Source organism: Polypterus senegalus, chromosome 7 (genome assembly GCF_016835505.1).
Source record: "Polypterus senegalus isolate Bchr_013 chromosome 7, ASM1683550v1, whole genome shotgun sequence".
Lineage (NCBI taxonomy): Eukaryota > Metazoa > Chordata > Cladistia > Polypteriformes > Polypteridae > Polypterus > Polypterus senegalus.
Window position 1 is genome coordinate 187,932,800 of NC_053160.1, and position 18,431 is coordinate 187,951,230.

At 43.6% G+C, this 18,431-nt stretch overlaps 1 protein-coding gene across 6 annotated transcripts in view; it reads right to left on the reverse strand.

The window, feature by feature from the left end:
- The window catches only part of plppr1 (phospholipid phosphatase related 1), a 235,645-nt gene extending 220,665 nt beyond the window's left edge, over positions 1–14,980 (reverse strand). For 2 of the 6 annotated variants that reach the window (XM_039759727.1, XM_039759725.1), the window contains exon 1: positions 14,579–14,961. The gene's annotated coding sequence lies outside the window, so the exon portion shown is untranslated. Of the gene's footprint in view, positions 1–14,578 lie in introns of all 6 variants that reach the window. The other 4 variants (XM_039759728.1, XM_039759722.1, XM_039759723.1 and 1 more) reach the window with 4 other exon arrangements.
- Positions 14,981–18,431: the final 3,451 nt, after the last annotated feature.

The window sequence follows — 18,431 nt, forward strand, 5'->3', positions numbered from 1 at the left end:
CCACTCCTGATGCAGCCCACCATAGCAGTGTCATCAGTGAACTTTTGCACGTGGCAGGACTCCGAGTTATATTGGAAGTCTGATGTATGTTGGCTGAACAGGACCAGAGAAAGTCCAGTCCCCTGCGGCGCTCCTGTGTTGCTGACCACAATGTCAGACCTGCAGTTCCTGAGACGCACATACTGAGGTCTGTCTGTAAGATAGTCCACGATCCATGCCACCAGGTGTTAATCTACTGCCATCTCTGTCAGCTTGTCCCTAAGGAGCCGAGGTTGGATGGTGTTGAAGGTCCTAGAGAAGTCCAGAAACATAATTCTTACAGCACCACTGCGTTTGTCCAAGTGGGAGAGGGATTGGTGTAGCATATAGATGATGGCATCCTCCACTCCCACCTTCTCCTGGTATGTGAACTGCAGAGGGTCGAAGGCGTGGTGGACCTGTGGCCTCAGGTTGTGAAGCAGCAGCCGCTCCATGGTCTTCATCAGATGTGACGTCAGAGCGACAGGCCGGAAGTCGTTCAGCTCACTAGGATGTGATACCTTTGGGACTGGGGTGATGCAAGATGTTTTCCAAAGCCTCAGGACTCTCCCTTGTTCCAGGCTCAGGTTGAAGATGCACTGTACAGGACTCCCCAGCTCCAGCGCACAGGCCTTCAGCAGTCGTGGCGATACTCCATCTGGACCCGCTGCTTTGCTGGCATGAAGTCTCCTCAGCTCCCTGCTCTCCTGTGCTGCTGTAATTGTGGGATGTTTGCTTCATCTATAGTCAAATTCGATTGACTTCTAGGTGCTCTGGCAGAGGCAGCGAGTGACCCCAGCTGGGCATTTCTGAGGACCTCACTAAATCATCAGCATGGGCAGAGTGTGCAAAGGGCAGGGGACTTAATCTGTACGAGTTTATGACCCGCACTTACTGGAAATTCTTCATTCGTGGGGTAGAAAGACAAGCCCCAGTCATCTTCACGAATGGGGGTTCAATAGTTTACCCACACCTCTAGGCAAAGGGGAGACCATTTTGGTCCATTCAGTGTAGATGGGGTGCAGGCCCATACACATAAGGGTATCATAGAGAGAGAGAGGTTAGGAGCAGGCACTGATACGGCGCATTGCCGCACCCACCACATGACAAACCAACTCAGGATCCCAGATTAGGACCCGAGTGCAGCCATGCAATCGAATGGAACCAGTGTGAGGCTTTTAATGGTGGCTGGAGTGCCAATTCTGCCATCAACTACCCTAGGTCTTTCCCTGCAGGTTGGATGGCCTACAAGCACGGCCGGATGCAGATTAACGTCATACCCGGGACAGAGCAATTGGTTCAAGGGCCCAAGAGCTCAAGGGCCCAATGAAGCAGAGTCACTTTTGGCATTTACGGGATTCGAACTGGCAACTTTCCGATTGCCAGTGCAGATCCCTTGCCTCAGAGCCACCACTCCGCCCAGGGTATCACAGACTTGCCATTAATCAATGCCACATTTCGCTGTTGGTGCACGATGGACCTCTCTGAATTTTTTTCTTGCTGCGCATGGACATGGAGAGAAGCAGGTATCGTGAATTGGGTTACACTTTTATAAGAGCGCATAAGTGAATCCACAGGAACCAAATCTGTGGATAGTGAGGATTTACTGGCATGTAAAGTGCTGTCATTTTTGTCTCGATGGATGCTCAATAATCCAGGTAAGGAAATCTAGAAAGTTTATTCTATTCATCTGGACAACACACAGCAAACACCAAACCCTAAGACACAGTGGCCAGGGAAGCAGAAGAACATCATATCAAAAAGGACCTGAGTAAATGTGGTTATCCCAGCTGGACTTTTGTCAAAGCAGGGAAGACACCTAAAGAATCCTCTAAGCAATCCAGGAGATAGGAAGGACAACCGCTGCCTAAGCAAATACCTTTGGTGATCCCTTATGTGTCAGGAGTATCAGAACAGCTGAGATGCATTTTTTCAAAATAATAATAATTCTTTGTATTTATATGGTGCTTTTCTCACTACTCTAAGTGCTCAGCAATTGTAGGTTAAGGACCTCGCTCAAGGGCCCACCAGATCAGAGTCCCTATTGGCATTTACAGGATTCGAACCGGCAACCTTCCAATTGCCAGTGCAGATCCCTAGCCTCAGAGCCACCACTCCGCCACAAAACACCAGGGGCATCATGCATAACGGCATGCGTAGAATTCGCACTATAACATGGCATAAGCACAAAAGTGGAAATGTGCTTACGCACAAAAAAATCCAGATGCGTAAATCAGTGAGAATGCCAACTTCCACGCTGTTCCGCTACATAAATCCCGGTCAGTGTGAAAAGTAACACATGTGCACGCCAGCTGTCTCGCCCCGACTCCTCCCAGAATTACGCCTCTTTGAATATTCAAATTAATATAAATAGCACTTAAGCTCAGTGTTTTGTGAAAATGCAATGGCAAAAGCATGGGGGAAAATAGAAAAATTTCAGCGAATACCAAGAGAAGGAAAGGCAAAACATACTATTTGTTGGTTTAAACAATGGTATAAACAACAAAAGGAAGTTGATCGCGTGACATAGAGTGTCGGAGAAACTCGAAAGCTCAAGTTCACAAAGTCGCACAGTGCCTGAAATAAAAAAGAAGTTGTCACGTAACAAAGTCAGCGTGAAAAGGCGAGTCATAGCCCACCGTCTGAGTGTCGTATGAAAGATTATTAGGGTACAGAGAAAAAAAAATAGGGACACAGTGGGGAAAAAAGCTCGAAATGTCAACTTTAATCTTGAAATTTACACTTTAATCACGTAGTTTATTTTGTCATTAAAGTAGAACATCATAAACTTCATCTTAAAATCGTTTAATTTACTAGTATCTCAATCCCATCGTAACTAATGTAGCACGTTAAATGATTTGTTTTATATGTGTTCTTCTATGTGATCTATGTGTGTCAATCACTACGTGCTACTTAAACGGGCTTTCTCTTCCTCTGACAGGACGCAGAATCCATTACATTCGTGATAGTACAGCTCTCTGAATAACTAAAAAAGATGTATACGTGATATCATTTTCATGATGATAGGAATTAAAGTATGTTATTAAACAGGAGGAAACATGCGTATATATATATGTTATGGCCAAAAGGCCAAAACCCGAAATCGGCCAAAGTGGGAAGTGTCCAGCCAAATCGGGAAATGGCCAATGTCGCAGTAAATTGACCAGCCAATGTCAGATCTTTTCCTTGATTTCGGGATTTGGCCAGCCAGTTTAAGAAATAGCATGGAGCGATCAGCCAAAGTCGGAAGAAAAAAGGCATGAGCAGCGATTTGTTGTGCATTTAGTAGTGCAATTGCATCGAGTGTAGCCTTGGCTGCCGGTCAGTGATTGGGAAGACGTGACGGTGCGTAGTGATTTTTCTTCTGTGCCTACAGATTCCAGTGTGAGCAGTTTCTCGTACAGAATGAAAAACTCACTTCTGAATCTGCATCTGAAATTTTTAAGCATCTTCGCACCCTGAGCGGACAGTCTTACATTAGCACATCGGATTTTGGCCAGGGTGTTCTCGCTACTTTGTGAAATGGCCAGCCAAAGTAGCATATGCACTGGTCATTTCTAGTAATTCAGACTTTGGCCACATCTCTCGGCCAAAATACGAAATGGCCGGCCAATTCGGGAACTGGTACAACTTGGGCTTTTCGCCATTACATCTATATACTTTATAACACACTGGTGAGGCCTCATCTGGAGTTCTGGGTGCAGTTTTAGTCTCCAGGCTACAAAAAGGACATAACAGCACAGGAGAAGGTCCAGAAAAGAGCGACTAGGCTGATTGCAGAGCTACAGGGGATAAGTTAGGAGGAAAGATTAAAAGAGCTGAGCCTTTACAGTTCTAAGCAAAAGAAGATTAAGAGGAGACCTGACTGAAGTGTTTAAAATGATAAAGGGAATTAGTCCAGTGGATCGAGACGGTGACTTTAAAATGAGTACAATAAGGAGGACACAGCTGAAAACTTGTGAAGGGGAAATTTCACACAAACATTAGGAAGTCTTTCTTCACATTGAGAACCACAGGCAGATGGAATATGTGACCAAGTATTGTGGTGGACAGGAGGACTTTAGGGAATTTCAAAACTCGACTTGATGTTTTTATAGAAAAATGCAGATTCCCCTCACATCGGACACGGACTTGAATAAGGCTATAGGCAATTTGAATGAGCAGATGTTAAGGGTTGACATGACTAAGGTGCTTTTGGCTCCAAGGATGCGTGTATTGAGGGACCAACGGTACACTGAACGGCTACCTCTTTCATCTGCACAGAATCTTATAGCTTATTGGATGAATAAAATAAAGTAGGGATGTAGCCTCAATGTATCTTCTCCTCGTCTGTTGTGTGTTTTAGATAGTTGTGTTTTGTTTTTTTTTTTCCTTACCTTAACTTCACTGTATGAGGGCCCTGAGGTTAAAGTGATTTCACTACCTTGGCCCCTGCTGCATATGTTCTGGGGGAGCAACCATGGGCAGCTCAATACCTCCCCCGGGACGCTTGGTGGCAGCCTCCCTGGCCGATGGTGATTCCCCAACGTCCCGCATGGCTCCATGGGAGATGGAGTCCTCCATAGCCTGGTTGGGAACTGGGGTGGCCGCTTGGAATCAACAGCCTGACTGGACGAGTCTTCTGGGGTGGGCTATAAAAGGGGCCAGCCACCACCACTGGGGAGCCAGAGTCGGGAGGGGGAGAACTAAGCTTGAGGAGGAGTGGTGGTAAAAAGAGAGAGCTGTTGAGGGTCTTGTTGTGCTTTGGGGACTGGGTATTGCCTGTGGGGTTCACGGGGAAGACGTGCCCCATAGGTGAAGAAAAGAAAAGTTTGTTTATTTTTATACGTGCCTCCGTGTCCATCTGTGTCGGCTCAGGCACCTATATAGCGCCTTTGTTACAATGTTGGTGTTTAGATAGTCTTGCCCCTTTCTTTACCCTTTCCTTAACCACACTATTAAAAGTCATTATACTACCCGGGTCCCTGATGATAAGGTGTTTTGGTGTTTGGGTGTAGATAGTTTCACCTTTTTCCTTTATCCTTACCTTAACCCCACTATATATGGACCCTGAGGTTAAAAGTAATTATATTACCCAGGTCCCTCAGGTTAAAAGTAGTTTGTATTGTATTTTTTTGCTAGGATCTGATGTGGTAGTAAAGAGCCCGATTTTCTAAAAAATATAGATTTTTGTTAAAAAATATGCCATATTAAAATTTTGTTAATAAGTATCTCAGAGAACTAGTTTAGAATGTTGTAAAATCTAATTGTAGTGTCCTGAGTAAGGCTAGAATGAATAGAGATGCATCTATACTCATAAAAGGCAAAGCCCTCACTGACTGACTCATCACTAATTCTCCAACTTCCCGTGTAGGTAGAAGGCTGAAATTTGGCAGGCTTATTCCTTACAGCTTACTTACAAAAGTTAGGCAGGTTTCATTTTGAAATTCTACGCGTAACGGTCATAACTGGAACCTACTTATGTACATATAAACAGCCATAGCCTGCAGCTCGGTCGCCGTGTGAGGCGGAGTTGCGTCCCTCATCGTCACGCCTCCCGCGTAATTGAGTGCCTGCCCATATAAGGCCATCCGTCAGCGACAACCCAATAGAAACACTCTGCCGCTAAATATTCACGGGTGAAGGACTGTGCTTATGCAGAGGAAGATGAGATGGTCAGGGTGGTGTTTGGCACAAACTCAGCGAAACTGCGAGAGAAACTTTTAAGTGCCGGGTCTTAGCTAACATTAAATAAAGCCGTGGACATCGCACGAGATAGCACAAGCACAGCTGAGAACCTTCAATGCATGTACTCCGAGCAGCTCACGTGAACTGACTGTGAACGCAGTACACAGAGAACAAGGAAGAGCTCCAAAGAGCGCTGAACAAAAACGAATTACACAATTGAGAAGGCAGCAAAAGAATATGAAGCGAGTGACACATACACGCATATTCATAAGTTCAGCTACTGCGGAAACAAATCACACGGTGGAAAAAGTCAATGTCCAGCTAAAGGAAGACAGTGTAAAAAAAACCTGTGCGTGCAGTGTGTCACGTCTCAGATAAAGAGGAAGACGAGCTGTTTATTGATGCAGTAAGAAAAAGGAATCGATGAATGAAACCCGATATCTTTACAACGATTGACAAACACGGAATGTAACTTGAACACAACACATCCTACAAATACAAACCTGATTGAAAGAAATAATGAGAATCAAATCCTTGATTATTATTTTGCTAGTATATATATATATATATATACATATATACAGTACATATATATACAGTATATATACATATATATACATACATATATACATATACACATATATATACATATATATACATACATACATATATATACATATATATATACATATATATATATATATATATATACTTTGTACATATATATATTGTCAGGGATGCCAGGAGGGACCGGAAGAGGGTCAGAGCCCACCCTGGATCACGTGTGGGCCGCCTTCCTGGTTGCTTTGGGGGCCACGGGTACAGGGCATGGAAGCTCCACCCTGTAGGGGCCCGTTGTCACCGCCAGGAGGCGCCCCAATGCCTTGGGGACCTGTTGCCCCAGCACTTCCTTAGGAAGACTTAGGACGGCACCCGAAGAGCTGCCGGGAGGACAGCCGGCACTTCCGCCACGCTGGGGCGTGGCCAAGGGAGGAATGCCGGGAACACCTGGGGCTCATCCGGGGACTGTATAAAAGGGGCCGTCTCCATTCATTCAGCGCTGGAGTCAGGAGGCGGAAGGACAAAGCGTGAGCAGCGTGGAGGCGGCCCGAAGAAAGGCATTTGTGACCAGGACTGAGTATTGGGGTTGTGTGCACTATTTGGACTGGGTCTGAGTGACCAATTATTGTATATAGTATTGTAAATAAACGTGTGCTGGTTTGATGAACAACATGTCCGCCTGTCTGTGTCCGGGTCGGCTCCACAATATATACACCCCGATCTACATACTGTCAAATAAACGAACCACACGCCATGGCGCAACATGAGAGGCTTTGCCACTAGCGCTGACGTCCGAGGTAGATCCACATAAATATATGTGGATGTATGTGTATATGTGTAGATATGTATATATATATATGTGGATTTATGTGTATATATATATATATGTGTTTATGTATATATGTAGATATTTATGTGTATATGCGTACATGTATATATATGTTTATATATGTGTGTGTATATGACAGCAATACTCATAACAGTGACAAAACAATTACATTGACAATCATGTTACGTTATTTTTAAAATGTTTCCTTTTCTTTTTCATTACTTCTTTAACAAACTACTTCTCCACTGCGAAGCGCGGGTATTTTGCTAGTCTCTTAATAAATTAATAATTTTGAGTAATTTTCAAGTGTGACCAGTAGGGGGGCAGTATATTTGAACCAAAACCAAGAAAATGAAGTAAAAAATGAGTGGAATTGGTAAGAAAGATTAAAAACTAGAGAGTAGCCATAGAGAGGAAAAGATTATCTGGGGTTTTGGAGAGTTTGTGTAACATTTTATGGAATGGGTGTATGTACCTTTAAAAATAAAAGGTTTATGAACAGAGCAGTGTACCCATGCATGCCTTCGGGCAAATATCCCCTACCCTAACCCTAACCTAACTGGTGCCCACAAAGTTTAAATGATTGTAGAAACCCAGTGGATGTAGTGGACTGATTTTAATGTTCTCCACTTCAGGCTCACAGGCCGAGTGTGTGCTGCCATCTTTTTTTTTTTTTTGTCTCATCCATGGCAGTAGTGACAGCACAGCCCCTCCATGCCACTTCTGGCCCACCTCATCATGAAGCGCCTCTCACAAGCGACCTTGAACAGTTTTTTATTTTCTTATTTTCTTATTTTTTTTAACTCAAGAAGGTTAAATGACTCGCTCCGGGTCGCGTCTTAAAAATCTGTCGCTTACCGGTTTCAATCCCAACCCCACATATCCTTCGCCTGCAGCGCCTGCCAAACGCCCGATCCCTTCACGCAGTGCCTGTCACTCCTCTTGTGCTCGTGCCAATCCCCAAATGCCTGCCGCATCCCCTGAGCCAGCTCCCAAATGAAGAACAGGCAAGGAGCCCAACTCTTACAGTCTGCGGCCAGCATGGTGGCGTTTAAGATGTGAATTCATTATGTTACAATAAGGACGGCCATCAGCGCCGTGTGATCGGTGCGTCTAACCCACCTGAAACACCGGGCGGCTTTAAGCTCCAAAACTGACAGTAAAGAGTGGGAAACAAATGAGCAGCTTGAAGCGGGCGTCTGTCCACCATTTCAGTGTCACCTGGTGAGCCGAGTTATGAAAGCTCAACTGTGGAGAAAGTGAGATGGTTGGCGCAGAGAATCCCAAGGCCTGCAGCTTGTCTGTCTAGCAGAGTGCTGCCCTGACTGTGCCCTTAACCAAGCCGAAGTTTACTTAATGGAACGTGATCGGTACGTCCAATAAAACCAGAATGTTTCTCAAGTAAATGATAGAGTGATATCAAAAGAAAAAGAAAAAAGGGCCCTACGCTGCTAAAAATAAATGGCTCTGAAATGGCACTCTGCTGGGTTGGGTGGTTCATCACTGAACCAGCGCTTGGCAAAGAACCATTTTGGTTTTTTTTCTTTTTACACTTTCAACATTCATTATTTGGGCTTTGAAAAAGTAACCCAACATGTGCATAAATTAGAAAACTTAAAGGTACAGCAAGCCACGTAGGAGGAAACTAACAAGTCCAGAAAATCAGAACTGAGCCCGCGTGGCAGTAAAAATCAGGAATCCACGGGGACTTCGCAAACCTGCTCTCATCTGTTAATAGCTCTTTATGATACCAATCTAAAGGAATAAATGCTCGCTCTTAATCCTTCAAGCAGTCGGTTTCTTTAGGAACCCTAAAATGGTTCCCCTTAATGGCATCGCTCTGAAGAGCCACTTTGGCATCTTTAGGGAACTCAGACATTCATGGTGATGATATAAATATAATAAGAATAAAATATAACACGGTTAGGTGACTTGATGATGCAAAGTTGGACCCTGCAGTGTGTGTGTGTGTGTGTGTGTGTGTGTGTGTGTGTGTGTGTGTGTGTGTTCACCCTCTGACGGACTGGTGTCTTGTCCAGGGATTGTTCCTGCATTGTGTCAGATGGTTGCTGGGATGGGCCCCATGACCCCACTCTGGATAGGCAGGTTTAAAAAAATCAATGGATAGATAGATGGACAATATAATATAATATAATATAATATAATATAATATAATATAATATAATATAATATAATATCCATCCATCCATTTCCTAACCCGCTGAATCCGAATACAGGGTCATGGGGGTCTGCTGGAGCCAATTGCAGCCAACACAGGGCACAAGGCAGGAAACAAACCATGGGCACAGTGCCAGCCCACCACAGGGCACACACACACACACACCAAGCACAATTTAGGATCGCCAATGTACTAAAAACTGCATGTCTTTGGACTGTGGGAGGAACCCCACACAGACATGGGGAGAACAAGCAAACTCCACACAGGGAGGACCCAGGAAGCGAACCCGAGTCTACTAACTGAGAGGCAGCAGCGCCACCCACTGCGCCACCGTGCTGCCTATAATATAATATAATATAATATAATATAATATAATATAATATAATATAATATAATATAATATAATATAATATAATATAATATAATATAATATATAAATGTCTATGTGTGGAGGTGTGTGTGTCTGTCCAACCCGGAAGTGAGAGGTGGAGTTGGGGTAAGGGCTCCACCTCCGAGGAAACAGAATCTCGCTTAAGGAAAATACACAAGCGAGGCAAGCACATTGGCACAACGAAACCTCAGAAGAAACAGACGCACGCTTAGCTGCTTAATGCACAAGCGATGTGAGCACATCGGCAAAACAAATCCTCCAAGGACAGAGACGCCCAGAGTCGTTCCTTTCAATTACCTAACATCTCTACATTTCATTTTTTTCTGATGACTCCAATAGTTTCTAGGGCCCCAGGCTTTTTGCAGCACAGCCTTCAACAACTAGTTTATAATATAATATAATATAATATAATATAATATAATATAATATAATATAATATAATATAATATAATATAATATTAGCAAAGCAGACAGTGTTGCCACTTCATAGTCCCACCATCCTGACTTTGATGTATGTTCTCCCCAGGACTGTGCAAGATTTCCTCAGGGTATTCTGGTTGCCTTCCCACATTATGAAAGATGGGTGAAGTCAGTTAACTGGTGACAAATTGTCTCCTGCTTAACTGTGGGTGTGTGAGTGGGTGATGTTAAGTGGGCTCTGAAATTCCCAAGTCAAGGTCAGTTCTTGCTAGGACCTGAATTGAATTAAGTGGATCTGAGAATGTGATAGATAGATAGATATGAAAGGCATTATATGATAGATAGATAGATAGATAGATAGATAGATAGATAGATAGATAGATAGATAGATAGATAGATAGATAGATAGATAGATAGATAGATAGATAGATAGATAGATAGATGAAAGGCACTAAATGATAGATAGATAGATAGATAGATAGATAGATAGATAGATGAAAGGCACTATATAATAGATAGATAGATAGATAGATAGATAGATAGATAGATAGATAGATAGATAGATAGATAGATAGATAGATAGATAGATAGATAGATGAAAGGCACTAAATGATAGATAGATAGATAGATAAGGTGTTATATAATAGACTGATAGAGTGTACTTTACTTAGCTGAAGGGGGAAATTTAGCCTCTCACAGAAGCACAATCCTCTACCTCAAATACATGTAAGAGAATTTCATAAAAATGAAGAAAAACTTCTGACTTGCCTAAAGAAAAGAGAGCAGTCCCAGTGAGGCATTTAAAGGCATATTGATGTATTTTAAGTTATGTTATAATTCATCCAGTCATCTTCCAAACTGAATTATCCAGAGGAAGGTAGAGGGGATGATGAAGCTAATCCCAGCAACTATCAGGCAAAAGGCAGGAACAATATCAAGACAGGGTATAATATAATATAATATAATATAATATAATATAATATAATATAATATAATATAATATAGGGTGGCACAGTGGTAGCACTGCTGCCTCGCAGTTAAGAGACAAGGGTTCGTGTCTGGGTTCCCCCCTGCGTGGAGTTTGCATGTTCTCGCTGTTACAGCATGGGTTTCCTCCAACAGTGGTAACACTAAATTGGCTCCAGTGTTTGTGTGTGTGTGAGAGTCAATGTGTTCCCCTTCAATGGACTTTTGGCCTCTCTGGTTGATTGTTCCTGCTTTGAACCCTGTGTCTGCTGAGACAGGCTCCAGCCCCCTGTGAACCTGCTTAAGATTAAAGGGACTTAGAAAATGGTACGGTAAAATAGAACATATACAGTAAAATGAGTGATGCAACAGGGCAGTTGTGCGACCTCAAAGATCCAGCATCCTGAATTGTATTAACAGCAACCATTTGGAGTCTTTGTGTTCTTCCTGTGGTTATGTGGGGTTTTCTCCTGGCATTCCAGTTTTTCTCATTCATCCCCAATGATGTGTGAATTAGTTTAACTGGTGAGCCCAAATCATCCCCTTTGTGAGTGAAAGTGTGTCCTGCTATGGACTAGCATCCTATCCAGGAACTGGGTTAAGCTTGTCTGAGAAATATATTATATTATATTATATTATATTATATTATATTATATTATATTATATTATATTATATTATATTATATTGTTCACATCCCACGTCCTCCATGTGTGCAGTTTGCATGTTCTCCCTATGGATTTCCTCAGGATTTTCTGTTTTCTCACACAGTTTAGGTGTATTGACAATACTAAATTGGTCCTAGTGTGTGTATGTGGTGTGTGTGTGTTTGTGTCTCTGTGATGGACTGGCATCCTGATCAATGGATTGTCTATGCCTTGTGCCCTGTACTTGTTAGGAAAAACTCCAACATCTTGCAGCAATGCTTAGGATAGTGCACATTTAGAAAATGGATGGACAGATATTATATTATCAATCCTTTAACCACCCTGCTATATCCTAACTACAGGGTCATGGGGGTCTGCTGGAGCCAATCCCAGTCAACACAGGGCACAAGGCAGGAAACAAACCCTGGGCAGGGCACCAGCCCACATGACAATTTAGGATTGCCAATGCACCTCACCTGCATGTCTTTGGACTGTGGGAGGAAACCCATGCAGACACGGGGAGAACATGGAAAGTGAACACAGGTCTCCTAACTGCGAGGCAGCAGCGCTACCCACTGCGCCACCGTGCCACCCTATATTATACTATATTATATTATATTGTTCACATTCCAGGTCCGCCCTGTTTGCAGTTTGCATGTTCTCCCCGTGTTTGAGTGGATTTCCTCAGGATATCCTGTTTTCTGTTTTTACATTATATTATATTATGTACTATATTATATTACATTCTGCACTATACTATAATAAGAAGGACACTACCACCTTACAGAGTCAGGGTCTCAAACGCCCAACCGCAGTCCACGTGGAGTTTGCACATTCTGCCTGTGACTCAGTGAGTTTTCTTCCACATTTTCAGTAGTAGGCATGTTAGATTAATTGATGATTTTAAAGTGGGCCATGGTGGGTGTGTGTGTGTGTGTCAATGAGTCCTGGGATGGCCTGGTTCCTGCCTTGTATCCACTGCTGGTGGGATATATCCCAAGCCTCTGAAATCATAAATTGAACCAGGAGGGTTTAAGAATGTTATGCTCTAATTTAATGCAGTGTAGGAACATGGGTTGGCATGGTGGCACCCTGACTGAGAGCTGCTGTCTTTGGGCCTGGCATGTTGGGTTTGTTCACATGGACTGAATATGCTATATAATACACTACAGTACATTTAACCTTGTTACTGAACTAAGTGTGTTCTAGTGGTTAAGGCACTGAATTTTAACCCCCGAGGGTGCCAGTTCAAATCCTGCTCCTCACACCCTGTGACCTGCCACCACCTGCAGTGCACTGGGGTCCCTACCTACACAACCACTCAACAAGTCACAACTTACACAGATTGGCATGGAGCCCCACGGCACAACCGCCCAGCGTGCTTATGCGTTAAGATGGCCCTGCCTGCATGTATTCCAATTGGAAACACAAAAAAAGAAATGTAACCAAGTGTATGTGAGATATTGCCAGTCTCCCTGAACAAAGGGATCAGTCGAATAATAAGTAGTAATAGTTGTAATCTGTGTGTATTTACAAGCTCGCTCTCTCTCTCTCTCTCTGTTTAAGTTTATCACCTTTTTTCTGGCACCTCAAAGCTGGCCACGTGTGGGTATTTAGGTGAGTAAGCCACGTGACGGTGTGGCATGTCGGCCAGGGATGGTTCCTGCTATTCTACCGCATGCCCGCGGCCGCCACGCACGAGCCTCAAATGGATTATGCGAGTTTTGAGAATATTCTGTCATAAATGCGTTGGTGACGTGATCGATCTTAAAAGTCGCTGCTGAAGGAGACGCACGGACGCAGCCTAATTAATATACACAACTCCTATCATTTCTTTCTAGTATAAAACTTTAGCAGTTTAACTACAAGTGATTCATATCAATAAAATGTTACTTACTGCACAGAAATTACAATAATACAATACTGACAATATGACTAGGTCCGTTGGCATAGTTACCAATAAATTAATAAATAACCCAGAAAGACACCGAGGATGTCGCTCACACGAACACGCACATGCACACTATATATTATGATGATAATTATTATTATTATTCTTCTGATTATTTTTATTATATACGCGCGCACCGACACACTACCCAGAATGTCATGCGTGTGTGTTTGTGCGTATCCTCGTATACACGCACGCCGTGTACTCCCACAAAGCACGCCTTTCCCTGCGCGGGTTCGCTGTGCAAAATGTACAGAACCGATTTGCCATCACAAAAGCACATTATGGCCATTTCAGCTTTGGCTTGGAAGTCTCCTTCCACATATGGGGGGCTCCATCCGTCTTCATTTGAAGGCGTGGATCGATAGTCTTGTTTCGCCAGCAGGTCTCTGGTGTGATATTTTACATTAGAATGCCGTATCCAGTGGTGATCGGCGTGTCATTCCTTAAAGGGGGGATCCAAGCACGCCGACATGCCCTCCACACACACACACACACACGACGTGCAGACGGCGCACTTGTGCACAATTCCACCTGCTTCTCGTAACCTCGCGCAGGTGCTGTTGCCCAAATCGGTGCCACCACGGAGCCCAAGGCAAAGTCCCAAACCGCGGTTGGTATCCAGGAAAATGACAGCGATTTAGATGAGTGGGCGCACGCGCTGCTTACATGCTTCCACATATTTACAAGCCACGTATCTTTTTCTCTCTTTTTTTCTATTCTTTCGTCTTCTCCCGGCACAATGAACAAAGTATCGCTCCCGATCTCACGCCGCGCTCCAGGCTACACCGCTTCACAGCGTGGGAAACGTAATGGAGCTCACTTGAACAAAATCAACTTTCTATAACATTGCGCACACCGAGCAAGCCAAAATAACAATTGCAAAAAAAATCCAACAACAATAATAATAATAACTGTCCTGTTTGCCCAAGACCCTGTGCACCCCCTTACCTTACAAAATGTATTCACGGAGTTGTTTCTTATCTTCTGACGAGGGACAGCATGTCAGACTGAAGCGACGTAAAAAAAAATCCCAGAATTTTACATTTTACTCCAGGGTCTCCTTGGTCCAAGTGTGCGGTCCACAAAATTCTTTGTATTATATTTTTAGTTTATTTATTTATTTATTTTTAATTCCACACAGTTAGAATCTGTGATTAGAGGATGTCGTGTTTGTTTAAGGGGGTGAATAGCGAGTGTGGAAGGGGGTGGAGCGAGCCGGGCGCGCGCCAACAGAGACGCGCACTGGCACGCAGCTCGCAGTCGAGAGAGAGAGAGAGAGAGAGAGAGACAAATGGCCATACGACCGGCTTACAGCGCTATTGTACGGCAAGACGCCGAGAAAATAGGACAAACACACACACGCAGAGACAACAGAACTGGCCCAGTGTGTCCACCGCCGTCTGCATTTACTCCTCGGATGTTGAACATCCTCTCCTTGGCACAGTGTGGTAGTTACACCGGCGTGTGATTTGAAAGACCGAGTTTTCAGTCCTAAAAGCCCAGAGGGTTAGAGCGCCTCGAGTATGAAGGCTTGCAGTTTAAACAACTGTAGGAATGACTTAATCTGAACCAAGTGGCTTTGGAAAATGAAAAAAAAGACTGTGGGGCATAACAGAATAAGTAATCCTCTGAAGACCCCGTAGATTTAAATTAGGTCATTTCCTGCATAGTTATCACGTGCATTTTCTAATTTGCACTTTGCTCCGTTATTTTTATTCGACGTTATTTATATGCAGCCGATTTATTATATACACTGGCGGAATGGGAGCCCTGCAGCCTCGCAGTAAGGAGACCAGGGTCCATGTCCCGGGTCCTTGTTGCGTGGAGTTTGCATGTTCTCCTTGTGATTGTGTGTATTTTTTTCCCCACAATCCAAAGACATGCAGGTTAGGGGAATTGGCAACGCTAAATTTGCTGTAGCAGCGTGTGTGTGACATGTGTGTATGAATGAACTTCACAAAAGTGTGAGATACTCCATTTTATATTACAGTAGACAGAAGCAGCACACACAGCATTCCCCAGGTAAGTCTTATTAAGCTCTGCTCATTTTGTCAGCTTCTCTGGCTAAACTCTGTTCGGATGTTTCACGTTCTCTAAGCCAGCAGGTGGCAGTAGTGTGTGCGCAAATTATAACACACTGGAGAAAAACACAAAAAACAACAGCAAAAAAAAAAAAAAAACACTGGGACTCCCAGGGTCAAAAATTTGGGTTCCAAAGTGATCTGCCCTGTCCATATTATACTAGAGAGTAATTATGCAAAACTGAGTCCAGATCAGTCAAAGGGTGTGGGATTGTATAGGAAACATACTTTTACTTTCATATACTATATATATAGTGTAAAAGGTACTACATGATAGATAGATATATATATTTTAGTTTAGTTGGCAGGATTAAATAGATAGATAGATACTATGAAAGGCACTATATGATAGATAGATATTTTAGTGTAGTTGGCAGAGATAGATAGATAGATAGATAGATAGATAGATAGATAGATAGATAGATAGATAGATAGATAGATAGATAGATAGATACTATGAAAGGCACTATATGATAGATAGATAGATAGATAGATAGATAGATAGATAGATAGATAGATAGATAGATAGATAGATAGATAGATAGATATGTCAAAGGCACTATATCATAGATGATATATGTGTTAGCGTAGTTGGCAGGATCAGATGAATAGATAGAAGTGAAAGTCATTATATCATTGATAGACTAATTTGCTGGTACAGATTTTTCATTAAAATCTGATTAGTTTTGGTTAATTAGCAACTAAAGACCTTAAAATATTCTCCACATTGTGCAATTTTAAAAGATCCATTGAGCACAACCAGAGGCTACATTTGAAATTCCTGTAGTTGTTGTACTACTTTCAACTCTTTGCTCTGAGTATCTTCCTTTGTATTTTAATGTATCTTTTTTAACGTTTGTAATCCATTTAAGTATTCTGCGGCTGTAGTTTGTGATCGGTGCCCCATGTTAAGGCTCTGGGTGTTCAGCTCCTGTCACTGACACCGCGGTGCGACCCTGAGTAAGTCACTTCACCTGCCTGTGCTCCAAATGGAAAGACTAAAGAAAAGCATCTGATTGTATCCAAAATGTTGTAAGAGTCTCCGGTTGAAGGCATCTGTCTAATAATGAAATGCTTAATCAGTTTTCATTATTAAATTTCAAACAGCAGATCTGATTTAATTGCTACTCAGCTACATAAGCGCAGGATTTTATATCTCTGATGAAAAGTCCTCCCCAGTGAGAGAACATGCAGCACTGAAACCAATCCAGTCCTGCAGTCTGAAAACTGAGAAGATGGTTATGGCATCCTCTGGGCATGTTTAAGCAGCTAATGGCACTTTTGTAGTTTGCACTTTATTGATTTCCATTTTCTCCTTGCCACATTAACTGAGTTCTTTGGCCGACTACTCACTGCCGAACCTCATCTGACGTAACATTCACAAGCCCCATTTATCTAGTTCCGGGTCGTGTGTGGCCACAGCTTATACTGGCAGCAGTGAGCATAAGGCCACCGTCAGCCCATGACGTGGTGCCAGTCCAGCACAGGACTCCCCAACAACACACACACAAACATACAAAGAAGCTGGAGTTGAGAACTTTGATTTGAACAAACCTGCACGTCTTTGGGATTTGGGTGGAAACCCCACACAGTCACAGGGTGAAGGTGTGCACACACACACACACACACACACACATATATACAGTATATATTGTAAAACTCCAGGGGTCACAGTCGCCCCTTTTAGCCCAACAGACAGGCACACTGAACACAGAGTAAAATCACCAAGAAGGTATTTAATTATTTTCTTCTTGTTTTCAGTGCCTCAAAGCACCTCTGCCACCATACACAGGCAATTCACTAACAAAAATATTAATAATAATAATCACAATAATTTCTCCTCCACTCCTCCTAGCAGGCTCTGTCCAACTTCTCCAGACTCCAGCACGCATGCTGGGTCTACAACAGTCCTTACTATAGTCCTTGACCCAGGTCAGATGGAGAATTGGATTTTTCTTCAGTCCAGAAGTACATCGGGACTCCCGTCTTCGTGACCTGGGTGTACTTCCAGGCTATAAATACGGCATGAGTCCTTCTGTTTCTTGAAAGCTCCCCCTGGCAACACCCACGGCACCCAACAAGGCTGTGCAACTGAACTACAAGTCCCATGATGCCCTGCAGGATTCCCAGCAACCCAAGGGAGCTGCTCTCTAGCGTCCCAGGGGAGATAATGCCCTGAGCCCACTCTCTACCCCGGTCCATCCACCATGTTGGAGTCCCAGCCAGGTAGGACCCCTGGCCATCCATGACAATATATGTATATCCTAACACAGGGTCATGGGGTTCTGCTGGAGTCAATCCCAGCCAACACAGGGCGCAAGGCAGGAAACAAACCCGGGCAGGGTGCCAGCCCACTAGGACACACACACACACACACCAAGCACACAGTATACACATATGCATATGTACAGTATGTATGCATATGTATGTTGTCACATGCAACTGGGTGTGGTACCAAGCCGGGATGTCCCAAAGGACAAGAGAGGGGCTTATGCCTCCCTCAGACCACGTGGGGGTGACTGCCCTGGTGGCTTTGAAGACCAAGGGGGCTGAACTTGGAAGCTCAAACCTATATGGGCCCTTGGTCACCGCCAGGGGGCACCCCAATGCCTTTGGAGCCCTGACCCTCAGCACTTCCTCCACACCCGGAAGTGCTGGTGGGAAGAACACCAGGGTCACCTGGAGTGCTTCCGGGTGCACAGCCGGTACTTCCGCCATAC